Below are 27,112 nucleotides of genomic sequence, written 5' to 3'. Positions count from 1 at the left end.
AGCCTAAGAAAGGGAATTCTCAATTCTATAGCAAGATCTTTGGTTGTGTACTACATTTTAGTGTTTGACTACAGGCCGAGAGAGAGAAAACAAAATGGAACCAGGGGAAAAAAATCTAGCCCACCTTTCCAGCCTAGAGTGTTAGAGAAGGAAGACAACAGGCAGAGATAGCAGCAGCGCACCATGAAATATGTGTCTCGGCTCACTTCTCTTGAGTGACGTGCTGGAGCAGGTAGACATTCAAAGAGGTTTTCTCCACTTCCTATTTAGGACCATCTTGCCTGGTGCTCCCCAACTCCCAACCTGGAATAACTCAGCAGAGTATAAGTCGAGGAAAATCTGGGTAAGTGGAGGGAAAGGCTGAGTCTAGCAACCTAGTTGCTCTCTTGTCTTTAGTGCAATATGGAAATGCAGAAGGTCCTGTGTGCTCTGTGGAGGGACATGGGCAGCCATGGATGGTGCTGACTGGGGAGGCCACAAGAAGCCAAGGCTGGGAGGTCATGGATATCATACTGCAGTCTAGATGGAACACAGAGCCAGACTTCAGACAGTCATGATGCAGCAATGACAGAAAGAGCTCAGACGCAAATGAGGCAGTGAAGAGAACCCCAGGCCTAACCACGCTGAGATACAACAGACGGGAGTTCATCAGGCATAGAGTCAGCAGCAAATGGAGGCAGGGCAGCAGTAACCGGGCATACAGTGAGGTACAGAGGACAGTAGTAAGAACCCAGAGAGCCACCTCAAGACCCGGATGCAAATACCAGGCCCTGGAAGCTCTCCCATTCCACCAGTGCCATCTTGGGGAGAAGGAGACTGGGTGGATAACTCTGAGCACTTAGCTGAAAGGGACCATTCCAAATGAAAGGAAATGACTTAAGACTGGAAGAGACTGGGGTATAAAGTACTTCCCTGCTACTAAGAATAGGAACTTACAGTGTGAGTAAATTGTCAGCCTGCAACATACACTGTCCCTCCTGCTATGCGCTCTCAACTTGTAGCCAGAAGGCTATTTTGACAATGAATATCTAATGAAACCAGACGGATTATGAAAAACCTTCCAAGGTTTTCCTCTGCCCATTGGATAGAGATCAAATCCTTAATGTGGCCAATAAGCCCTTCACAGCAGGCCCTCCTATGCTCTCTACCACCGCTTCCTGTTTCCTCTAGCTCCTCTCAGTTCACTGATCTCCAGTCACAATGGTCTTCAGAGTATCCTGAACTTGTATACCCTCCATCCATATTATCACCTCCAAAGTCCCTCCCCAACTCCAAATCCTATTCAGCTTTTAAGTCAGCATTTAACTATTTCGTTTTCAGGCAAGCTTTCTCTGACTAGAATTTTTATCCCTGTAACATACTAGATTACATTTTAAAAAACGGATTTCTTGACTTCAGGAATTCCCAGAGCCTTTTCTACGCTGTTGTGAATCTCCGAGAAGCAGGAAGGAATATGCACAGTTTCCTAAACTTTACTACCTGGAACACTTGTCTCCCCCTCGGAGAACTAGTACCTGCAGGAAAGCATTAGGTAAAAGCTGACTCATGAGACTCACAGAACTGAGAACTGTGTCTCTTGGAAGAACAGAGAATAACTAAAGTTAGTAAGGCTTCTTGAAAACGAGAAGAAATACTTTTCCCATGGTGGGAAAATTCCCATGTTGAATTTCTTTTGAGGAGATGAGAAAGTGGTAATACAGCAGAAGAGGAAAGAGGAAAGAGTAACTGGGGTGCCCATCAGCCCCATCAAGAAGATCTAGAGGTGCCTGCACTGGACATTCATGATCTCTCCACTGCCCTGCACCCCATTCATTCCAAGGCCCATAGCTTCAGTCTGTGCTCCAAGAATCTTCTCCTCCAGCCACAGGCTGCACTGGCCTAGGTTTCTATACAGGAAGACCAGCCAGTGACACTCCTGAGGAGTCTACAGTAGCTACTCGAGCAGCCAGAAAAAAAGAGGCCACCAGAAAAGGAAGGAAGCCGGAATGGGGCAGAAAGAAAAGTGGAAGCTGGTCTTCTCTGCTCCCATTTGTGAAGACGATATGCTCTGGGAAACAGGTGGCATCATTCTGGGTAAGAAAAAGTAAGTAAATCTACAAAGAACAGCAGTCATCGGAGAAAACTTCCCATCAGAAGATTTATGACATTATCCATGTGGAGCAAACTTCACTGTTAAGTTAGATGTGCTTGAACCCCATTCAAGGGGATTTAATAACTGAGATGTCAAAGAACCTTATTAGAAGGCAATCTTACCTATGTGATCCTCTGACCTGGACCCCGCGGATCAGCTACAGTGACATGCCAAGATATGTGAGCCAGGGGGGTGAAAAAGAACTTCTGGCAACACAGCTTAATAAATGGATTTTTTGGCCCAGGGAAGTTGCTGATGTAGCAAAACGAGATGTGGTCCGACAAAAATTAGGTTACACATGAGAAAGATCTTGATAAAATATAGCACTTCCCCGGCAAAACTACGTTGTTTTCTATTAGATGGGTAGACCAGATAACCTCTGCAACTTTATCATCTGAGGTCATAGGTCATTTGGGGACACCTCAATTTGAATAATAGATAGGGGTCAGACATTCTACATGTGAATGATTCCTTTTCTGGAGGTTGCTGGCAGGAAAGCCAGGTATCTCCTCCTGCTTGAAAGAAACTGACAGAGAAGCACACAGTTGTGGATCCGTTGAAGAAACGGCAACCTCCATAAACCAACACTCTCCGAAAAGCATCATGGTTGGAAAAGCACGGGCTTTAGGGCAGAAGGAGGCGGCCCAGGCTACGCATCACCCAAACGGAGACGTGAATCAATTAGTCACACCTCCTCTGCTCCGTTATCTACTGCCTTTTCCTCAACATGCTTGTTTATAAATGATCCCAGCAAATGAGACCCCACTAAAGTCGCTAAGCTAATAATCAGAAAATCTGGGGATAGTTACAGCCTACCTCACTGTGTCACTAGGACTTGAGTGCCTGCATCCCCTATTAAAAGACCTTTCTAGGGCTCCAAATCATAAAAATAGTGCCGTTTAAAATGACTGCTCTGGTCAAGGAACATTGCTTTGGCCATCAGGTTATAAGTAGCCAGGTGTGGGGAAGAATCAGTGAACAGAACAGGCTCCAAGGCAGAAAGAGACATTTTCTTAAGGTGTGCATAGAGGCTGACAAAGGGGGAAAATGAAATTATGGAAGAAAGGTTTTGTGAGAGACTTTTCTCCTCCTTATTTCACATCCAGGATCTAAGACCACACACTGGCCAAGAAGCTGAAGTCAGCGGTTTCATGTCCTCAGGTGGTTCTGAGACAAGAGAGGAAAGAGTGGATGATGGGGGCCTAAGGGGGGGTGGGTAAGACAGGGTCATTTGATAACTCTTGGCTTGAACCTATGAGGGTTTCCCTTCAGGTATTATCCTGAAGAAAGCTCCGGGCAACCTTATGCTGATTCTTTACTTGTCACTTCTCAAAGGTGAATCAGTTCACGCTTACAACGGCTGACTCTGTGCTAACTGTTCAAGTTCACATGCACCTTCTAATTATAAGGAACAGGCTTCTTGGGCTTCTCCAGGCAAAAGCAGAGAGGAAGCCAACATTATTTTTGCTGTTACTGCAACATCCAACTAATTTTCCATCTGTTAGAGCCTCAAATTAAAAGGGCAATGATTATGAGTGAACACATGCCCACCGGCATGGCCATCCTTTACTTATGTGACTGAGACAGTCACTGTGCCATTTTCTGGATTGAGGGGACAGAGAAAAGAGCCATACAGAATAGGACTTGACCTGAGAGACAAGAGAGCTGGCTTATGTACTGACCATGCTTTTAAACGGCTAAGTGGCACTCTGCAAAAGCAACTTAACTCATCAGGAGGCCTATTTCCCGTTTACAAAATGCTCAAAAGTTTCATGACTATAACAATGGCAAGAGCGGGGAAAGCATTTTGAATAAAATACCCCATTAGAATCATTTCAAGGTGTACGGGAAGACATACTAAGAATGTAAAATGGAAATAGACCTTGGATATTGAGATTAGACTTTAAAAACTAAAAAAGAAAGTGTTCATGCAATGTTTGAGGAAGTGTCACAGGATGAATTGGGATGATTCAAAACAGACCGAATTTAAGATGAGGTACAGAAAGTAATCTGCACATATCTGAAGGCACACTGGGGAACCCTGAAGGGGATGCTGGGGCAAGTTTCATAGTGACTGAACACATCAACATCAAGGGAACCTCCATCTGTAAATTCTTCCAAATGAATTCCTTGTCACAACATGAGTAATAACCATACGTCACATACATGTTACAATGTTACTGTGTCACCCACACCTTTCCAAAGTGATCGAAGAGAGATCTGTGTGCTCAACCAGGTGTTTAATAACGGCATTGACAAAATATCCAAGAGTCCTTCAAACAAACCATAAGCTCTCCTTGACTTGGATCATTTCCAGACTCCCTAAGGAGGGTTACTGATGGTCAATGACCAAATAAGCACTCGGAGGAAGGGACAGTTGGTTATAGGGGTGGGGCGAAATGAGGACCACGATCTGATTGCCTGTGATAGTTGACAACAACAGGGCATTCCTTAAATGGTTTCTCAGAGGCATTTTGGGGCAGTTGGTTAAGGAATCCTATGTCTTCCAGCCAGAATCCATGGGCTAATCACCCTTAATCACTAAGAGGGCTCTTGCATATTATGGGAATTTTGATGAAAATAAATAGGCCACCTGGAGATGGACATGGTGAACAAGAGATCCCTTTCTTTCATCTTTCTTCGCTCATTCTTCCTTAATCAGAGCAAAATTACATGTCTAAAAGCAGTTGCCAAAAAAAAAAAAAAAAAAAAACTCGCAACGCTGTAGAAAAATCGTGCGATTCTCGTTCCAGTCATTAGACCTCTACAGAATTATTCAAGATTATTAAAACAAAGCTTTTATATGTGTCCCCCAAATTATTTCTTTTGTTCCAAACAATCTGAGTGACAGGATAAATAAGTTAATGGTCTCGTTCCTAAAATATGGTGGTGGTTTTTGTTCTGTTCTGTCACTCTGATAGTATAGAAGAGTCTTTTGTGATCTTCCAAGAGCTACCAAAGGGCTGGTTACAGTCATGGTAATTACCACCAGAGACTGGGGCCACGTGGTAAGGAGGGGTTGGCACATTTTCCAGGAGTAAGGGCATTTGGAAACCCCATGGAGGGTCCCCATGGCACAAAGGCTCTTGTGTATGGTACTGCTTTACGAGAAAGGCTCAGCCGATTCCTCAGCAGCTGTGAAGTTGTCAGCCGTGGCATTCTTTACAAAGCTGGGTGGCTGCTCACTGCTGACATGTTCAGTTTTGAGCTCTGAAAAAAAAAACCCTCACTGGAATGTTGAGCTAGGCAAAGATAGCAGATGCCCAAAATGAAAAGGCCCATCATACATCAGGTGCTTAGGAACCTTCTGGAAACTATTGAAAAAACATGAGTACTTTTTCTACTAAGTTTGCACTTAGCCATTTCAGGTGCTTTTCATCCAAATCCCTCAACTTCCCCCTCCTGAACCTTGACAGCCAGACTAGAGACGATCCAATAGGCTATCGATCATATTCTCTTCTAAAGGTCACACTGGGAGAAGCATAAATGCCAGACAAACCGCACGCCTCTCTCAGGAAGATGCACATTTCATTTGCTTTCCTATTTAATCTCCTACAGGTTTTCAGCAAGACATGCAAATATCTTGGAAATGACCATGTTAGGTTTGATCCCATACTTGTGATCATTTTCTGAGGTGTTTTCAGTTTGGAGCTCTAATCAAAAGAAAGGACCAAATGCAAGTGGCAATCATCCTAGACTCCAGTCTAAACAAAGCCGACAACTTGACAACATGTTTTGGTATCTTCTAATGGAAGAAAGACAGTGTCCCTCTGAGAGTGTGGCAACACCAATTCCTAGGACTAGATCTTGCCACAACAGTGTCCATTTAGGTAGTAATGACCTGAACAAAGCTAAATGTATGGCTACTGTGGTTATTAGAAGGGTGCCTGGCAATAAAATACTATGCCTTAGCAAATAAAGAGACATAGAAGGTGAAGAAAGGTCAGAGAAAAAAACAGATGAGGAATCAATGTCAAAAGAGGTCACTTTATGAGCTTCAAAGGGAGCTACAGTCATTGATTATAATATCACTGAAACAACACAGGCCCTATGAGATCTGAAATTACATTTCCAGTCTAAATTTATAGAACTTACTACAGACTCTGGTGGTGATTGTAGCACATTAATGGAAGCCTACCAAGTAAGCATGATTTAGATGGGCACAGGCAGAGGTGAATTCAGTTCTTCCTGGGTTTGTATAACGAGGTGCATGATCAAGAAAGCTTTGGAATAGGTTTCTTCTTTAATTTCAGAGACATTGCTGGTGATAGCCGGGGCCAGAATTCTCTTTCAAGAACACAAATTGGATTATGGCACTCCCTTGCATACAAACCACCTATAGCCCTTTTCTGCGTGCAGGATAAAGTATAGAATCCATAGATAATATGTAACCTCCTTCTTGTTTTCATTTTCTTTAATGTTTATTTATTCTTGAGAGAGAGAGAGAGAGAGAGAGAGAGAGAGAGAGAGAGAGATGTAAGCAGGGGAGGAACAGAAAGAAAGAGGGAGACATAGAACCCAAAGCAGGCTCCAGGCTCTGAGCTCTCAGCCCAGAGTTCAACGAGGGACTCAAACCCGCAAACCGTGAGATCATGACCTGAAGTGAAGTCACACACTTAGCCAACTGGGCCATCCAAGCACCTCTATAAGCCCCTTCTTATGAGACCACCACAGCATCCTTTCTGACTTCATCTGGTACTCCAACCACACCAAAATTCTCTGTTTTCTGAAGCCAACATACTCTTCCCTCCATCCAGGCCTTCATACAATTGTTTTCTGGCTGAAACGCCCTCTCTACCCTGGTAAATTATCCCTATTCTCTTTCCCCATTTCTTCACCATGGCAGATCCTGGGATCAGCAAACCCCATTTCCTTTCCTTTCTGGGTACACAGCTATACCACCTTTCTCATTTTCCCTTGCTGTCAAATAGTTTTACATGACTGAACTCTGGCCAGTGGTAGGTGGGTAGAAATGATGCATGTATGACCTCACGGGCCCCTAAAATCCTCCCTTTGGATACTCTATGACCTGTCCCTTCCAGTGCTTCGGACTCTGAGGCCCTTGGGGATGCCCTGGGTCCAGGGCCTTATGTGGACCAGAGCACCCAACTGACCCCACCCTCGACTCTAAGTCAGACATAGCAAAAATGAGAAGTAATGTAAGGCATCAAGATGTTTAGGATGTTTGTTTCAGCAGGTAGTCTACTTTGACCAATGCACTCCACCAGATATTATTAACCGCATTTTATCTTTTGTTATTGTGGTTATTTTTATGGGTTGCCATACGTTGATGTTTGGAACACATCTAGATATAAATAGAAACTCATGTTTATCAAAGGAAAGAAAAGGTGGACTTATAGCTAAACAAAAACTAAAACTATGCAAAACCTTTTTCCATCTCCGAGCTGACTAGCTAAGCTGGCTAGAACATGGTGCCACTGAAATTGTGTTCATGGCTTACACCGTACTGGAAATAGTTGGCTTATACAGAGGAAGGCCTTTCTGGAGAGCCAGGCTGTGTCCGTTTTCCTGGGCTGCTGTTTTTCAGATGCGTGCCACTAATCATGCACCTGCTTGAAGGACCACAAAGGGAGAGAATTACAGAAACACGTGAGCAGCAATGGCAGCACAGTTTTTCAATCCTTTCAACGCTATAAAAATAGAATGACTAGACGACAAAACCCGAAACTCATGGACAACATTTAAAACAAAACGGGAGACAAAATTTCCTCATGAATCCCAAACCAGTTGACTGGGCAAACCACCAGTAGCCACAAATCATACGTAGAATCAGCATCTGGATGGGAAGGAGAAGGAAATAATGGAGTGGCATCTCATGGACCTAAAAACAGAAGAACGCTAAAGAAGCCAACAGTACTCACTGAAAAGTTCATAGGGCCAATTTGAAACAACAGCTGTAACCAGGAGGGGGTTTTGTCCTTTTTAACTCCTAAGTGCAAGGGGCCCATGCTAAGTAGGACTGAACAAAACAGAACAGTTTGGTTCTTACAAACTGTCGAGTCACCAGGGTTCCCTTCCAGAGGGAGCTCCCACGAATGAGAAATTTCTGTAACCGGCATTAAACTTGAGGAGTATGGAAAAAAGGCCTGAAAGAAAGAGAAAGTTTAGATCAAAGTGGCGATGGGGAGAGAAGCCAGAAAAAAAATCTACCATATTTTTGTATACTACATTACACACACACACACACAAACACACACACACACACACACACACACAGGGAAAGCTCTGTTTTCTGAACTCTACACTTCATTCTAAAAGGTCAGGAAAATTAATTTCACATAAAAATGAACAATGGAAAAGTATCAAGGTCAAATGCCGTACAAAGTTATTATAATTACAAAAAAGAATACAGAGCAGGAAAACATCCCTAGAGACAACAAAAGCATTCTGGAAAGACATTCACATAAAACAGATCAAAACTATAACCTATTACTTGAAAAGAAGCATAAGACATTAAGAAATGATACAAAATATAAAAGAACACTACAGTCAGATTACAAGAACTTGTGAAAATGGTGATAGAACTCAGAAAAGAATTAGAAATAAAAGGGAAAAAAAACTTTCATAAATGTCAACTAAACTGGGAACAAATAAACACAACAAATAATACCCTAATAAATATTAAAGATAAAAAGGTTTGAAAAAGAGACAAATAGTAAGATGAACAAAGAAATTGAGCATATGGGGGGCGCCCGGGTGGCGCAGTCGGTTAAGCGTCCGACTTCAGCCAGGTCACGATCTCGCGGTCCGTGAGTTCGAGCCCCGCGTCGGGCTCTGGGCTGATGGCTCAGAGCCTGGAGCCTGTTTCCGATTCTGTGTCTCCCTCTCTCTCTGCCCCTCCCCCGTTCATGCTCTGTCTCTCTCTGTCCCAAAAATAAATAAACGTTGAAAAAAAAAATTAAAAAAAAAAAAAGAAATTGAGCATATGGATAAAAAGAGATTCTGAAGAAGTCTAAGCAAGGGAATATAACAGACACTTACAACTAGAATTCAAGAAAATTTCCTGGAATATTAAAAAAGAACTTGAAAAGACACTGAATATTTATACCATGTACCTGACAATACTGACCCCGTAAAGAAACCAATACTGAAACACATTCTAATAAAACCCTTTGGGTACATGACTTACACTGTAAAGAAAATTAAATTATCAATAAATTTTCTAAAGCAATGCTTTAGGCCAGAAGAAAATTAAGCTGCCTATTTGATATACTAAAGGAAAGAAAATAATTTTATATCCAGCAAAACTGACCTGCAAGTGTAAAGGGTTCAAACAAATGGTTATGGATATAGGCCAGAACTACAAGAATATTGTTCCTTTCTGAAGAACACTGCTAAAGAATGAACTTAGGCAATCAAAACAATTAGAGAGACCACCAACATAAAGACTGGTGGTGAATATTAAAATATATAGTTGCCTGTGGAATTAAGATTAAAAGTGTGCTAAAAGGTAGACAGCAGAGTATCTAATGGCTATATGCTCTGACGAGGTACATACAGCGCAACTATTTTAAAATGAGGAAAGGATTGGTGGGTGGGACTGTGTGCAAAAAAAAGTTTTAATGTTTTCAGTAACTGCATTGGTACTAGTATTAACATTGCTCTTCTGAGACTAGTGTGTGACTAATATAGTATAAAACAAGGGGTATCTATGAAATATTCTAATTCTCTTATCCCCTGTGTCCTTGTGAATGAAGATTCATGGGAAAGGAAGGATCTATAAATACAATGTGCAAGAGGTCAAATAAAACTCTGTGATCTCAAATTTGAATTGGAATATCAATATGAACTCCTAAGTTCATAAGATATTTAATATAATTTTTTATTTAATGTTTATTTATTTTGAGAGAGAGAGAGAGAGACAGAGTGAGAGCAGGGGGAGGAGCAGAGAGAGAGAGAGGGAGACACAGAATCCAAAGCAGGTTCCAGGCTCTGAGTTGTCAGCACAGATCCCAACACAAGGCTTGAACTCACAAGCCTTGGGATCATGACCTGAGCCAAGTTGGATGCTCAACCGATAGAGCCACCCAGGTGCTCCCATAAGATATTTAATAAAATAAATTCATAAAAATATAGATATGTCTACCTAGCTATATTTTTGATGTGTTTATTTGATAGATAGGTAGGTAGGTAGGCAGGAATATAGGCAGGTAGATAGGTAGATAGATACACAGATAGATCCCAATTTTGTCCTCTACAAAAGGTTAAAAAACAATGACCAATGCAGCAGCAATGAGCATCCCTAGCACCCAGTCTATAGGCTTGGGATAACATTTCTTACCCAAACAAACTACAGCTTCTTGGAGAAATGGCTGATTCCAGATATAAGACAGGAAATGTACAAGATGAACCTGAAACTTCCTATACATCAGATAGCAGGGAAGTTATCAAAGGCTGTTAAGGCAATGACAGAAGGACCCAAGATGCAACTTGAAAAGGTCCTCCCTGGCTAAAGTGGGACAATTTGAGCTTCAGTAATGATCGCTGCCTTGCCTACCATCACCTACACTCTTACCAAAGGAATCAAACTTGAGTGTAACCCAGTCTCTGGATCCAGCTGCCAATTTGCAAGAAACACAGCAGCAGGGTGGGGGGTGGGGGGGGGGCGGGCGGGGGGGCGCAGGTGCAGTGTTGGCAGAGGAATGTGTTAAAGTGCACTATGAGTATGTAGTCAGTAAAACTCAGGCTCAGGGAAAGTCTACTGGTCAAATGGCCCAGGTTCCCAGATAAACCGTAAGGAAACAAAAGGGATTAAGGAGGAACTTACAAAGTAAAAGAGATTTACAGGGCATATCCTTTTTATTTATTTATTTATTTTAATGGACAGACTAAACTATAGCATTTGGGGATGCACACTGGGTGATGAGTGTATTTCTAAAAATACAATGAGGTGATTATTATAATAGGATGACGATTACTTATGGGGGTTACAAAAGGCTGTGATTGGGTGAGGCTTATGGGTGGCAAAACTTGAGTTCTTGTCCTGGCTACCATACAATACACGCACAATTTTCATATATATATACACACACATTTATGTACACAACATTTTGTACAACATATATATATAATATGTAACTATGTGACACATGAGGACACTCATTTGACTCACATAGTTTTTCTGCTTGTGTTCTATTTGTAATAAAAATATATATATTTTTTAAAAACAGACTGCGTTTCTCACTGACATCCGATCTCCTGCTGAGAAGACTTCGCAAAACACATGGTTGAAGTAGAAAAGAATGCTAGGAAATGATGATTGAGGTCATATTGTGAAGGTCAACAAAAGTCTTTGCAGAGTTATATTTAATTTAGGAAGATAATGTAGATCTCCTTAAAGGTTTTTATGAGTCCAGTGATTTCGCCTTTCCTCTGAACTTCTTAATGTCTCCATCATTTACTTGATTCTCAGATTTGTATAATGAAGCTGAGAGAGCTAAGGGAACACGATGCAAGATAAACCCTGGCAATAACTCTGTGGTCTTAGTGGGTGAAGGGGGATGAACCAGTGCCCTTATCATGATGGAGCCACCCTAATCCTGTTTACCGGGATTTAATAGAAACCTGCTCATTGTGTTCCATACATTAAATAAGCTTATCCAGACCCCGTGCTTTTCCAAGCATCTACATTGCTCTCGTGCTCAGAGAATATGCCAGGACTCAGGAGACAAGAGTCAACTTTGAGTTACACAATCAACCCCAGATAGACAGACACGAGGGAATAAATGCCTTTGAGTATGCCTGACCCATCAAAACAAATGTACAGGTATCTTTCTGAGACTATAAAGATATCCCTTAGAAATGATTATTTTATACCCATTATTCTATTTTAAAATACATCAGACTTTCACGAATAGGCTATAATATTTAGTATGCTAAATATTTTTAGTGACCATAAAAGAGTAATCATAGAGATTTTGTAGATGTGTTCTTTTTTTCCCCAAAAGGTCTCCCGTTCCTCCACTCCAAATTATCCATCCAACGGGATTTTCAGGAGGTAATAATGTGTAAAATTCTCCTCGTTCAAGACTAAGACAAAAAGGAAGCTCTTAAAATTGCCAGTGTCACAGTTAGGATAAAATGGGCTGCCAATCACCAGAGCATAATTCGGCCCCATATTATAAAAGCACTACTTCTCAGTTCTTTCAGAAAAAGGTGAAATATTAAATCACAAATAAAGAACAAAAAAGAGGTGAAATAAAGCAAAGTAGCTAAGTGCATGGAAGTAAGTACCAAATGTAACAGACAGGAGTAAAACAAGCCTCCCAAGAGCCATCTTTCCCAGGACTGCTTTCATGCTTCTAATTCAGAGGAAATAAATGGGCTCATCCCACCCTTAAATATGGAATACAAAGACGGTTACACTGGACTGCAGAAGAGGCTAAGCCAAATTCACAGAGGTTTTATTAAAAACAGGAAAAGGTCAAGTCCTCTTCCCCCAAAGGAATGTCCAGGGCTTGTCAGAATTATTACTCCAAGATAGTTTCTTTATTAAATTCACTGTGCAGAAATAGAAAGACAAGGCCGGGGAGAACTAGAAAGACACAGGAAGTCTTACTTTAGTCTAGCCACAAACTAAATTTAATGCAAGATACAAGGAATCAGCATCCTCTTTACTGAATCTACAAACCAGATATATTTTAAAACCTAGAGTAAATCCTTAATGGACTAAGAAATGATGTCATTAAATAATCCTTGCGCTTTCCCCCCCTAAAAATTAGAAATGATATGCCAGGTATAACATTGGCAGCAACCTCACTGCTAACCAAGGGCATTAAACAGCCGTCTACGCTTTAACCCATGTTTGCTTCTAGTTAAAATCAAGTGTTAGTTAATGAATTAGTTTGAGCGAATTTATAGATTGAGGGCAGCCCAGCCCTGCCTTGTTTAGCAAACATTTTCAACATGGGCAGTCACGGGGAAATCTCAAGCCCAAGTTAAGTGCCAACTTAAAATGGATTCCCGAGACACCCCTGGCGTGTGAATTAATTCTATTTGTATTAATATTTGGAATGTCACGCAGGAAGCTGCAACTGGTTTTGCGTGACGCTCTGGCACTCTCTCCACGGCATTTTTATCATGAAAATGACCATGTTCTGAAAGCTGTGGCATACTGTGTGAGAGACTTTACAAGACTGAAAGGATGAAAAGCTGAAAATTTCTCCCCTGGTCTCTGCCTATTAAACACCCTAGCTTCTCAACAGCAGGCTACATTTTGGTGTCAAAGAACAGGGCACTGTATTCAATTTCAGTGCAGTGAGGGGTTTGAGTAATCCTGTCTCTTTACATTTCATATCACACCCACTTGCAGAAAAGTCAACCGATCGGCTGCTCCAAAATAATGCCCACCTCTCAGGGACGTGGACACAAAAATACTCCTTGTAAGTTGGTAAAAAACAAACCAACAACAACAACAAAAAACCAAAGTGACACCTGGCAGAGAAAATCTGTTCTCAAGAGCTACAGTCAAAGGGGAGTGTCCAAGACTGAAGTGCTTCTCTTTGGAACGCTGCAAACCAGTGCTCTTGTTTTTGTGATAACAGCAACAAGGCCGGTTCGGATCGGCAGAAACGGGGTAGAGACAACTACCTCCCTTCAGCCTACAGTTTCAAATGTTTCCTAACAGCAAACACTTTCACGGTTTCGAAATGAAAACATCACCTGATTTGGGTTGCGTTTCTTTCCCTTCCAAGCTTCTGGCGGAGAGGTCAGTTGACTAACGTGGCTCCAGAGAGAAGAAAGAACATAGACACAAGGCTCATGGTTCCCTAATCAACCCCCCGGCCAGTCAAAAAGGAACTAGTCTGTACTCAGGTGACCGGCTTCTCTTCTCCCTCAGCTGAGAGCCAACAGCGGGATCCGTCCTGGGCAAATATCTGCTGTGGGCTTTGGGGTTTTACATATTGTCACCCCTCCTCTCCTCCTCCTTCTTTAATGGGTTCTAGAAAAAGCACAGGAGATTGCAGTTTCAGCAGACAGGGAAAAGAGGGTTGATATGCTTTACATAGTTATTTTTATATTTAATCCAAGAGCAAGAGAGGCCTAAGCAACCCAGCTGACTCTAAAAAGCATTTTAGGAAGTTGGCAACCGAACAAGCCACCTCCTGCTATCTCCTACTGTGAAGTAACTGTATCCGGGGTATAGACATGTTCATCAAAGATATCAATAGCACAGATAATTAAGTTAGCGCAGCAAACTATCCGCAGGCTTTGAAGTGTGGATACAGTTGGTGCGCTAACCTTTCCCTCACCTGATAGGCTAAGCCTACAATCCCCTCACACGTGTTAACAATCTTGTGACCTTTGGTCCCTTCTCATTATCACATTATTTAGGTTACCCAACCATGTGGGGCCTACCATAAGAAGGACTGCTTATAAGCTGGGAGAGTTAATAGGCTCAAAGACGGACTCCACCAGGATGAGAAGAACCTGCAAGTAGAGAGCCTAGAATTCTCTAGATGTGGCTATAACGCGCCAGGAAGGAAAGAGCATCACGGAGCGGGAAAGGTTGTTGGCTAACCCAGCGCTCCTCAAATTCTGAAGGGTGTGAGAGTCACATGAGGTGTTTCTAAAAATACGAGTTCCTGGATCCCACCCTCTAGAGACTCTTACTCAAACCATTGGGCTACAGGCATGGAATCTGCATTCTAATGAGTGCAGAGATGATTCTAGTTTGTAGCCCCTGCACTACTTTTTTTTTTTTTTTTTCAACAAAACTAAGCACAATCAACTCTCCAGGAGCTAAGCACAACTACTCTCCAGTAGTATAGCCAGTAGTATTATCCCAGAAACCAAAAAACTCTTTATCCATGAAAGTTGGGGCTTTGCATATTTCACATCACTTGATCTTGTTTGTATATGTAAGATTTGTTTCATTTTACAGTCACGGAAACTGAGCAGTGTTAACTAATCTGCTCCAAAGGCACAAGTTAATAAGTGGCAAAGCCAGGGGCAGAACCCAAATCTGTGGCTACCAAATGGAATCACAGACCGTCACAGGGAGAAGTCACAAAGGAGCTATAGTCCCTCCTGATGTGGGTATAATTTACCTGCCTTTCAGGCCTTTCCTCCACAGAAGACCAGAGTGGGTGGGCCCAGGAGCTCAAGAAAGGGCTAAAGCTAACACATGCAAAATATCAGAAGTTCCCCCAAGGCATGAGCATTCTTTGTAGATTTTACTGGAACTTGATGGACAAAATAACCTATAGGAATTGCATATAGGAATCAGCCTTTAGATGCAGAGAAGGCTGCTATGAAAAAAAAATGAACGATGACTATCTTTTGAAACAGAAGATAAGGAATATGTGAGCTGGGTCTCTTTCTAGCCCACTCTGTACCCCAGTTATGCCGGTCTTTGCACAGACCCCTCCAAACTTGAATGGATCCTTACTGCACTCATTTTGGGTTTTCAATGAGGAAGAGAAAGAGGCAAAACGGTGAAGAGGGCAAGATATAAAAGAAAACAAGGACCAGAGTACCAACTTTCCTCAACCCCACTCCCAGGCGTGGGGATTCCATAATTCCTTGACAGAAAGGCCTTTTTTACAGTAAGAAAAAGGCAGATGTGTTTCAACTGCTAGTGGGAAGGTAACTAGCCTAGGATATCCATTAGTGGCCCATAAATCCTGCTGCTCAGAATGCTGATGTATTTCTAGTGATTTGTGATGTTTTTCTTTCCGGGTTTTGATGGCAACTGAGGTTGAACACAATAGACCAGTTTGGCAAAGGTAAGATGCCTCAGCTATGACAAACTTAACTCTCTGGACTCAAAACCCTCAGAAGGTGTGAGGCAGCAAACCTAGCTCAATGCCAATTCCCACAAGAAACCCCCTCTGGGAATATGACCTTCACTGTGGCACTTCCAAGGAAAATTCCATTGTTAAATGTGCTCTAGGAGAATCTCCCAAGAGGCTTGCTTAGAGAAATGTTACCCATTATTCTTTCAAACATGAGGTTTTAGTGGATTAAACCCACTCCGATGGTAAAAGTTTAAAAGGAGAGTCTTATATCCCTTGAAAACCCTGGCAATGAGGCTCGGGGGACAAACAACTTAGAAGGTAACGGCCATAGGTGTGAGCAACCCCTTCGTATTTCCAAGGCTGAGCTGCGATGGGTACTCACGCTCTGTCGTTTGCACACAAGCTGCAGACCAGCTCGGTCAAGAACGGCGAGCGGAGGGGAAAACACAGCCAGGCATGGGACCGGGTGCAAAACTGGCAAGCGGAGAGTTACAAAACCTTTTTTCTTTTTCTCCCTCTAGAAGCAAATATAAGCCTGCTTTATGATGGCAATCCTAGTTTCCCAGAGAAGCACTTTTGCAATAATAGCACCATAGAATAAAAGCTTGAGCAACCAGGGGCATTTAGAAAAATAAAGCCTTCCTTTTTCCAAATACATTGTGGTCAGTGCTGCCAATGCCTTGTTCCTTATGCTCCCTGCCAGGAGTTCACCTTAGTCCTCCAGACTCGAGTATTTAAAGTGTCCGGGTACTGAAAGGCACAGCCACGGTACCTCTTCAACAGAGTTTCTTTGAAGATTAACTGAATTACTGTATGGACAGACACTGTGGACAATGTCTGGTACATAGTAAGCTCTCTATAAGCCAAGGCTCTTAATATTATTGGATCAGTGGTTGTCATATGTAGCTCAATTAGCCACAACACATATATCATACCCCAAATATTTTGTAAAGCAAATATGTGACATGTTTGTGTTTTTCATCTTTATTCTATATCCCATAGGGAAACTTCTAATAAAAAAAAAAATCAGCCATTTAAAAAATATGAAAATAGGGGATGCCTGGGTGGCTCAGTGGGTTGAGCGTCCGACCTCAGCTCAGGTCATGATCTCACGGTTAGTGGGCTGGAGCCCCACGTCGGGCTCTGTGCTGGCAGCTCAGAGCCTGGAGCCTGCTTTGGATTCTGTGTCTCTCTCTCTCTGCCCCTCCCCCTGCTCGTGTGCTTGCTCTCTCTCTCTCTCTCGCTCTCTCTCTCTCTCAAAAAGTAAATAAATATTTTTTAAAAGATTTTAAAAATCTGAAAATAGTTAAGCTACCTACTTTCTCCTTTACCTTTTAAACTTTGGAAGAATCTAGAACAAGGCTTCTCAACACTATTCTCCATTTTTGTTATTGGGTGGGGGGGGTTGCCCTACGTGTTGTATGTTCAGCAGCATCCCTGGTCTCTACTCAATAGGCTGCCCATAGCACCTTCTTCCCAGTTGTAATAACCAAAAATGTCCTCTATCATTGCCAAATGTCCTTTGGATGGGGGCAAAATTGCCCTTAGTGGAAAACCACTGGTCTAGCATTTTGAAACAGATGAGTAAACTACAGATACAAGTTCTGTAGAATATGCCTCAAACATAAGATGCTGTGCCCCTGCCGAGGACTTCACGTATGCCACAAATAGCACGGTACCAACAGTGTAGTATGACCCACAGCCTGACAGGGACAGTGAGATGCTAAGCACTAACAAGCTATGGTGAGCAAAACAGTCCAAACTTCTTCACATATGCAAACTCAACATTTAATTTTCTGCAAGATTACCCACAATAATTACAAAGTTTCTATAATGCAGCCTCAAAAGCTTGGAACTAGGAGATCCATAAGAATTGATCTTTTATCTTTTACCTTTGCTGTGTCCTGGGTCTGTGTAACATAGCAAATGAATGTAGGCAATATTTTCCTCTAATTTCTAGGAGTAGTAAAGTGAAACTTTACTAAAATTAAAATGATTATTAAGTAATCCAATGGAGAGAAAGAGTAAACCTCCAGCGTACAAACAACACTGAGACAGACGAAGACCCACTGTGCTTTTAAGTATGCATCTTTTAACAGAACATATTTGTTGCCTATTCGATGACTAATAGTTTGACATTCTAAAAGTAATGTTGAAATATTAGCTGGTAGCTGCTTCTTGTTAATGATGGCTTGAGGGCAAAAAGCTGACATGTCTATGACACTGGTTTGTCCGCTCTGCCAGTCACATATAGTACTTTTGAAGCATTAGCAATAGCTTGAATGGACTTCCTACCGGGAATCTGTGGTCAAATGCTGACTAATGCCAGATCAACTTGAAGATTTCAGAGCCATTATCAAATACCTAATTTCTCTGTCATAGTCTTAGAATTAAGCCAAGCCAAGAAGTTCACCTTACTATTCGCAGCTGTATTAGGATCTTATTTACTTGATATGAATAAAATAGAGCTCTATGAGAAAGAGCACACATTAATTTCACCTTCTAATATCCATGTGACTTATAAGGTTCCCTTCCAAAGGAAAAAAAAAATGACACTCATATTTTAACTAAGTATCAGACCAACCCAATTTTCTTGTAAGGGCGTGAATCACTCTGAAGAAGGAATGTTGCACCGTCCACCCTCATAGCCATTTAGGTTTTTTGAGATGATGTTACGGACGAGGATTACTCTTCTACTACACAGTAAAATGGGTGGGACTACAGGGAAACATGAAAGCTAAGTTTCATGTACAAGGTCATTTGTCTCTTACTTAGAGCTGCCTCAATTCATTCTTCTGAGAAGCAGAGTATATTTCCACTCTACTGCCTGGCCTAAGAAAGAGAGGCAAGCCTGACGACTGGGTAGAGAGAGGTATTCTGCATTCTGGTATGAGCCTCCAGGGGGCAATTCTCCTTTCCCTCATTTCTCAGTGGAGGACAGAATCAGATATTTGCACCATTGTTAGCCATAGATACCACACTCAACACAAAACGAGACACTGCAAGTATTTCTTCTAACATCCTCAGGGTGTTCTTCCCCTTCCTTTCTTTATACTCATCTTTAGTCCCACCCTGCACCATCCCTCTCACAAGACTGGAATCTCTGAGAGGTGGAATCAGTCCAGATATGGATGTCAGAAGGCTCAGTTTCTAGTCTTCTCTCTTTCTACCAAACTGTTACCCTGAACAAGCCACTTAATCTCGCTAAGTTAACTCAGCTGTAAAAGGCAGATGATAATTTGTGACTTCATAAACTTTCACTGCACAAATATCATGTATTATTAGAAGAAGTACTTAAATGTAGAGAAATCGTGGAAGGGAGTCATTTTGCATGTGATTTCAGTGAACACATTCAGAAGAAAATGATTCATCAACAAGCACAATTACTCTCAGGCGTCTTCACTCAAAACTGGCCATGTGGTTCCACGACCTTCTAAAGGAAAAGATGGAAAGCCACCTTTACTCCCTTTCAATTCCTCCTCTCCACTTCTACCATTTTAGCACTGAAAAAGGGTAATTGGGAAGGTACCTTCTCCCCCTCCCCAAAAAGGACCCTGGGGCCTTTGCCTCCTGGCCTAACCTCAGGGATTTTGCTTAAACTGATTTAAGAAGGTGGGCTGGCTTGACATCAACCTTGGAAATTACAAGGATTTCTGCTTCTCTTTCCTTGGACGACATCTCAGCATTCCTCACACAACAGTTTGGTACCTCCCTCTTTTCCTGGTCCCCTATACTTACCCAAACCCACACCCTCAAGACAAACATGCAGAGTGGGAAGTACCTCTCGGAAGGGGACTCCATCTGCTCTACAAACAGAATGCCAGTCGGACATAATGTGGGAGCAGCAGGCTACTGTCTGGGGAAGACACCATAGCGGCTGGTGGACCCCAGGAGGCTGAAGCACAAGAAGGCACAGGATTCTCTCCAGTGCACAGCCTGGAACCTGGGAGGGGGAGCGGGGAATGTTGTAAACCACAGCCCTTACACCATTCCTTAAAGATCGGATGATAGTATTCCAGACTGCAAGGCAATAGCAAAACCGGAATAAAAGGGCCCTGTCTTTCCATTTCCCGGACAGGCCCTCATTATGCACACAAGTGTGACCCTCCTCTCTCCGTGTGTCCCCAAGTTCTTAGAAGTTGGTTAAGTGATAACCATACCAATTGAAAGAGATCATCACAGGAAAGGGAAAAATCTTTTTCTGGAGGCTCAAAACCAGAGAATGACCTTCATATCTGCTATAAGTTGCCATGATTTTAGGAAGATCATTTAATCTCTGCAAAACACAATTTCTTCATCTGTAAAATTGGGAAGAAAATGTGACTTATTTAAGTCATAAGATTTTTTTTGAAAATCAATTCAATAACAAGTAAAAACTACTTTTAAATAAAAAGCATTAAATATTACTAAACACCAAGTCTCCTACATATAGATTAATTCAACTTAAGCCTACAGTTGCAAAAGCACAACACGACTTTAGAAAATCATCAGTGTTGGGACACCTAGGTGGCTCAGTCGGTTAAGCGACCGACTCTTCATTTTGGATCAGGTCAGGATCTCACAGTCTGTGAGACTGAGCCCCACAGTGGGCTCTGCTCACGAAAACAGCTTGGGAGTCTCTCTCTCCCTCTCTCTCTGCCCATCTCCCACGTGCATGTGCTCTTTCTCAAAAATAAATTAAAAAATAGAACATCTTCAGAGTTAATAACTGAAAAAGCCAAAAGATGGTTCTACAGTATTTGTCCCTATGTCGATGTACCCATAATTCTTTCTTCCCATGTGTCTACACCTTGGTATGAATCTCTCTGTCTCCAAAGGTAGCATGATGAAGTAGAAAAGTACATTGCATTTAAAGGTACAATACCATAATGTAAATCTCAAAACCATTATTTTCAGTTTTGTTGTCTTGGAAAAAATAATGTCTAGAATCAGGGTGATGATCCCTGACCATCTACCTCCAGAACTGCTTGTGTGCTAAATGAGAGGCATCTAATTATGCCTCTGCCTTGTTCCCTCTCTCTCTCTCTCTGTCTCTCTGATTCTGATTCTGCTTCTGTCTCTGTCTACCTTGTCTACCTCTTCCTCATCATCCTTTATCCTTTTCCACCTCTTTCATATTTTCCTGTCCAAAAGATAGAATTAAGTTATATTTCTAGATTTTTTTATTGAATAACTAAATTAAGTTGCTTTTTATTATCACCATCTTCTCTGTTTCTGGTTTGAGTCTTTTAAATGTGCTAGAGTAAATCCATTTCATGATTCTTGGGTCTCTCTTTCATTCCAGAAAATACACCTTTCCCAGCACCTCTGAAAACTGTCTCCAACTTAATGAGGCAATGTGGAGAAGAGACATAGGGAAGATTATACATTGGAGGCTTGGCTCTGTCACTCACGAGCCAGGTAAGTTCTATCCCCTCTTGGAGGTTCAATTTTCTCATTTATAAGATGGGGGTAACACTATCTCATAAGAGTAATGGGGGAATTAGATCAATTAAGATGCCATGTAAAACAAATGGCATAATCCCTGGTTAAATGGTGAGTGCACAATAAAGAGCAGCTTCTATTATGTTAAAACTAAAAAATCAGTTCTATGCATTAACGACACCAAGGATAACATTAATGATGGTAATTTGGGGAGAGAATGGGATACTACCCATGAAACAGCTTGGAGATGGAAATCTCTAAAAAGTGCCAGACACGTTTTCTTAGTGCTTTGTACGTGTTAACCCATGTAATCCTCACAACAATCATAGGAAGTGGGTGCCATTATTATTCCAGCTAAAGGTGAGGGAACAGAAGAGACTTATAAGAGTGGTTCCCTCGTTTCCTTGGATCATCACAGCTAGTGAGTGGTTGATCCAAAATTGAAACCCATGTAGTCTAGTTCCAGAGCTGTGCTGTAAAGCATCTTTCAAAATCACATGCCTCCAGGAAAGATGGCATCTTCTAGACCAGCTGGTATGTCGCCAGTAATTTGTTACCAGGAATAAAGTACAGAAGTCTGCTGGTTACTCTCTTTTTAATGGAAAGGATTGTAGTTGCATTTACAAAATTCACTGGTCTTGGTCACCACATCTGCATTTCCTCTCTAGTGTAGGAAGGAGAGCAGTGCAATCCAAGCCAAAGCTTTGGAAGCTGCTTATGCCCTGGGCTCATCTGTGGTACGTGCACATCACCTATCAACGTCAGCATCCTTGTCGTCACCACCACCACCGATATCATCACTCCCATGATAATATTACTTGTTGATCACTATGTGACAGGCACGCGGCCATTCTTCACGTATGTTTTCTGAATGTGTTGCAGTAGAAAAAAATGTTGAAAACCACTGAGCTACACCATTCCAGATGCAGACATAAAGCCGTTCCCATGATTCTACCACTGATGATGCCACCACTGACCTTGGAAAGGAAAGAGGAATGGCTATAACGTTCGCTGACATCTACCTTGTGTCAAGCATCGGACAAGACACTTTACGTATGTAATCTTACTTAATCCTGAACACAACCTAAAATACAAGCATTAGAGTTATTTTAATCCCAGTTTTACAATGAAGGAGACCACAGCTCGGAATGGTTAAGTGTCCTTCCTGAAGATCACAGGGTTTCTACATTATGGCTTCAGGAGTAGAACCAGACCCATACTACTCATTTGAGCCATCCCTTTAGGAGAGTTTCATCATTTCCTAAACTAGATTTTGTTTCCCACTATAATATAAGCTCTCTCTTTTGGCAGGAGCCCCCAAAGAACACTAGCTTGGGCATCAGAAACCCCAAGTTCTAGCCCTGTTTTTACAACTCCTAAGTTGTGTGACTTTCAGCAAGTTGTTTACCCCTTAATATAAAGAGTTTCCAGCTCTAACTCCCACACTCTATGATGTCCCTAGAAAAGACAGAAGATACCCGCTGCCACTCATATATAAGTTCTGATCACAAGCTTTTTCTCTGCCCTTGGAAGAGAAGATTACAGAGAGGGGCCCACTGCCTAAGTGAGCTTGTTGACCAGAATATCAGACCAGGGTGGCGAAGGCAAAGGCGAAGGTTGGCTGGGGAGTGTGAGAAAGTCGTCCACCTTGCAGCTGTCCCTGCCTGAATGGTACCATAGATAAACAAGAGTCCCCCTCCAGAGATCTCTGCTGGCACCTTGTCTTCATTCCTTTCTGAAAAAAAAATTCATATCCTTGTGAAGAATGTATCGCCTTCTACACACAACTGCCAAAAACCCAACTGTAGGCAAAATCCATCTGACAAAATCCCTTAACCGCTTTGATTCAGTTCTTAAACGAGATTAGTTGTTGGAAGGTCACCGAGAAGCCATCTACTGCACACTGCAGCTTGGGGTTTCAAAGCTTTCAGTACTAAGGGAATCTCCGTGCTTGATGTCCCTTCTCTCCAGGCCGTTTAATCAATGAATCAACAAACAGTTACTGAGCAAGGCTTCCCTGGGGTCTGCAGGTCACCTCAGATGTACCTCTCCGGTTCAATAGCAGGAGGAAGAAAAACAGATTTTTCTGACTCCTCTTAAACTTTCCATTTATAAAATCAGAGCTAGCATGAAAGGACCATGGGTCTCCTGTTCTTTTTTCTCTTCCTTGAACGTTGATGGTTCACAAAGAACAATAAAATGCTATATAGTTGAGATAATATATAAGAGATAACAGGAAGGAAGGAAGGAAGGAAGGAAGGAAGGAAGGAAGGAAGGAAGGAAGGAAGGGAGGAAGGGAGGGAGGAAGGGAGGAAGGGAGGAAGGAAGGGAGGGAAGGAAGGAAGGAAGGAAGGAAGGAAGGGGGAAGGAGGAAGGAGGGAAAGAGAGAGGAGAGAGGGAGGGATAGAAGGAGGGAAGGAGGAAGGGAAGGAAGGGAAAGAAAGAGGGAGGAAATCGAAGGAGGGAAGGGGGAAGGAGGAAAGAAAGGAAAGAATGAGGAAAGAGAGAAGCAGGTGCTTAGGTTTCAGGAAGGTCAAAGGACACAGTGAACGTGCACACAGTCCTCTCAAGAAATGTCTCCTTGGTAGCACATAACCTCCATGTTTGCTAGCCTGTTAATTATTACTGCTCTTTAGTGCATATAATTATCTGCCACTAGTTTTAAGCTTTTAGGATTGATGTAATTATGAGTCTCTTATACCTTTAAGTGTCCTTCTGCTCTCAGCTCTAGCAACAGGATCATAGACAAAATGTGCATGTTGCCTCAATACCCAAAGCATCAGAAATCTTAAATCAAAAAAAATAATAATAATAATAATTTTCTTGAATAATTTGCACGGAAATAAAAAAAACGCAGTAATAAAATACTACTTTCAGCTTTTGGTAAATGTTATCTAAAACACTACACTGTGCTACAAACTGAATCACCATGTCCCAAGTGATGACAACTTAATGTAGCACACAATTGTAGAGAAAGACCAACTTAGGGTGTTAATACTGTCTTTCTCTGGCCCAACACTAATAGCAGGATTCTATTTAGGCATATGTTTCCTCAATTAAAAAAAAAAAAATAAGGAAACGAGCAACAGCTTATTGGACACTTACTATGTGCCAGATGTGATAGGATCTTCTTTAACCTTTTCCTTCACCCACTGCTGTGTATTACTATCTTCAATCTACAGATGAGGGTACGGAAGGTCAAACACATGAAGTAACAAATCCTAAGCAGAGTGAGGTCCAGAGAAAAGACTGCAACCCAGGTCTGACTCCAAAGATTTTGCCACTAGCCACTTTATTCTTATCCTTCGACTAGGAGAATCAAGGCCAGGAAAAGTAAGAACAATGTATTTTTAATTATAATTTACCCAAAACCCTATTTGTGGTTTCTACATCTGCTTTGAAATTGCACCCTTTTCCCTCAGCATGAAATACTAGAATCTCTTCTTTCATTTATTTTTGATAAGCAAAGCTAGTATTAGAATAGTAAACCGTGAGGTCACAGCTAACCATGACATTCTGAAGAATTCTTCAGTCTAAGCATGCAGTGAGGCATTCCAACGTCTTAAAAAGCTTAATTTTTTTTTTAAATAAAGCTTAAATATAAGCATTATGTTAACACAGGTTTAAAGAAACCTCCAGTTCACTAGATAAAACTCTTTAGCGTATATAGAGGGGCTGATGCTCTTATATCCTCCTGAGACTCTAAATTACACACCAGGGCTTTTTCACATGTGGACTGGGCTATCAAAGTGGAGGCAGTAATAGACAAATCAACACCTGAACTTCCATTACTCCGTATGACATCTGTACGTGTGCCATTATGCATCTATTCAGAAGTATCCGTAGGTGAAAAGGAGGTAACATATAAACACAGCATTATCTTTTATTCTGGGAGGAGACGATTATGTGTACCACCTGAATGTGGCAGGAGGTGTGGCTCCAGACACCAGTTCAGGTCTGTTTCACCTTGAGACTCGACACACCTAGAGACGAGTCTTTTGCTTAAAGTGCCTGTGGGTGCCCGTGAATCTCCAACACAGCGACTGAGCCCCTTCGTTCCTACACACTGGTCTGCCCTCCAAATCTGGCTTCTCAGGCTCCCCCTCCTCCCCCAGCTTTCATGGCTAGAGTTTCGTCTTTCATTTTCTTTTAATAAGCATAGCTGCTATCAGCACACCGGATGAGCCACGAGGTAAACACTTAACCCAGGTACAAGTCATTAGTATTTCTTGGTGGGAGGCAAGTCTATGAATATACTAATTTTCACATACAGAAACCATCTCTACCAGAGAAATGCAAACGGTATTGTTCAACTTGGTCCTTGTCGAGCCCGGCCAAGGTCTGCGTGTGGATGAGATCCCTGAAGTTAGGCACAGTACAGCTCCCGGGATCTGCATGTGCTCATTACCATACTGCAGAAGTTGCTTCTGAAGCAAATAACAGTTTTCAGAAAGATCGAGGTTACAAAACAATCTAGAGACTTGGGCAGGGAGAGAAAAGACAACTGTATCACAGAAAAGCTAAGGAACAAAATGACCTATTCCTCTTACATCAAAGCTTGAGGACTCCTAGCACACAATTAGCATGACCTTCCACGAAGGGAGCCCTGGCATACACAGATTTCCTTTTTTGTTTCTAAAATAAAGGTACTTACCAGTGAAAATCCATAAGTCACCACACTGTGCTCGGGACTGCACTGGCCACCCTCCTCCATGGAAGCAGAGCGTGGGACCTGCCAAGTTTGTGAAGACATCTACTTGGGTTGATTGGAAAGAGGTGTGTGGGGGTGGGGGGTGGTAGGGAGAAAAGAAAGACTTTCCCTTTAAAACTGAACAGAAGCAGATACCACATCACATGACCTTTTACCGTAATTTCTATTAAAATCATTTCATGTCTGGTTGCCTCTGCTCTCCTGGCTCATTTGTATTGTTTACAACAAGTCATTGCACTGGCAGTTAGTGGTGGCCGAATCCATGGTTACCCGTTTTTACATTCACTAGTTAAATGGCATGCAGTTCTGCTGTGGCTTTCAGGGAGCAAGCTCTTAAGAAACCACAATCCAGCTATCAATCAGACTAATCTGAGAGAAATTAATCTTATAAACATAAGTATTGGCGCATATTAAAAATTGATAGAAAGGGGGCACGGGCTTTTATTGGTTGGAGTGACGAAAGTGGACAAGCTAAGATTTCACTTAGAGTCTCAGAGTATTCAGTCTGTGGTCTACATCTGACAGCCGTTCACATTGTGCATCTAAAAATCTTTCAAGGGTAATACGACCCCCCTTTAAAACAAGTCCTGCACCCCCTCAAAATTTTGTGAGCATTTATTTCAGGTGAATGCTCTTAGGATCTAAAGAGCACCCAAATACAGGTTTAACCACGGCTGCAATCCCAGCAAAGTAACTTAAACACATACATGCAAGACAGTAAAATACCAAACAGACAGCACTGGGTAGGATTCAATTAAGACAAAAACCTCGGTGGAATGCTCTTTACGAGTAAATTAGAACTGCAAACTAATATGTTTTATTGAGAGCAAGAACGATACAAATTCATTCTATCGTCTGTGAATTTACGTGGTTAATTCTTTAAAAACATTCCCCACAGCAAACTTGTTTCTCGAGATGGACATGACCAACAATTATCATTGCTAATAAAAATTTAGAAGTTTTATAGTTTAATGCCCACAGTAATTGTCCCACAAGTAACATCTAAATGCTAAATGAGAACAGCAAATAGTTAAAGCTAACATATTACAACCCCATCTACTGCAAAGTCACTGTATCAGAAGCTAG

At 41.9% G+C, this 27,112-nt stretch overlaps 1 protein-coding gene across 9 annotated transcripts in view; it reads right to left on the bottom strand.

The window, feature by feature from the left end:
* Nucleotides 1-27,112, bottom strand: part of ESRRG (estrogen related receptor gamma) — a 627,347-nt gene that overhangs the window by 542,966 nt on the left and 57,269 nt on the right. Inside the window, exon 2 of one of the 9 annotated variants that reach the window (XM_045455765.1) lies at nt 25,970-26,047. The exons of the other annotated variants lie outside the window; for them this stretch is intronic. The gene's annotated coding sequence lies outside the window, so the exon portion shown is untranslated. The remainder of the gene's footprint in view (nt 1-25,969; nt 26,048-27,112) is intronic. 9 annotated transcript variants of the gene reach the window in all.

This window comes from Leopardus geoffroyi, chromosome C3, assembly GCF_018350155.1.
Source record: "Leopardus geoffroyi isolate Oge1 chromosome C3, O.geoffroyi_Oge1_pat1.0, whole genome shotgun sequence".
NCBI lineage: Eukaryota > Metazoa > Chordata > Mammalia > Carnivora > Felidae > Leopardus > Leopardus geoffroyi.
The sequence above is the reverse complement of the archived record's forward strand: the minus strand, read 5'-3'. Positions and strand labels throughout refer to the sequence as shown.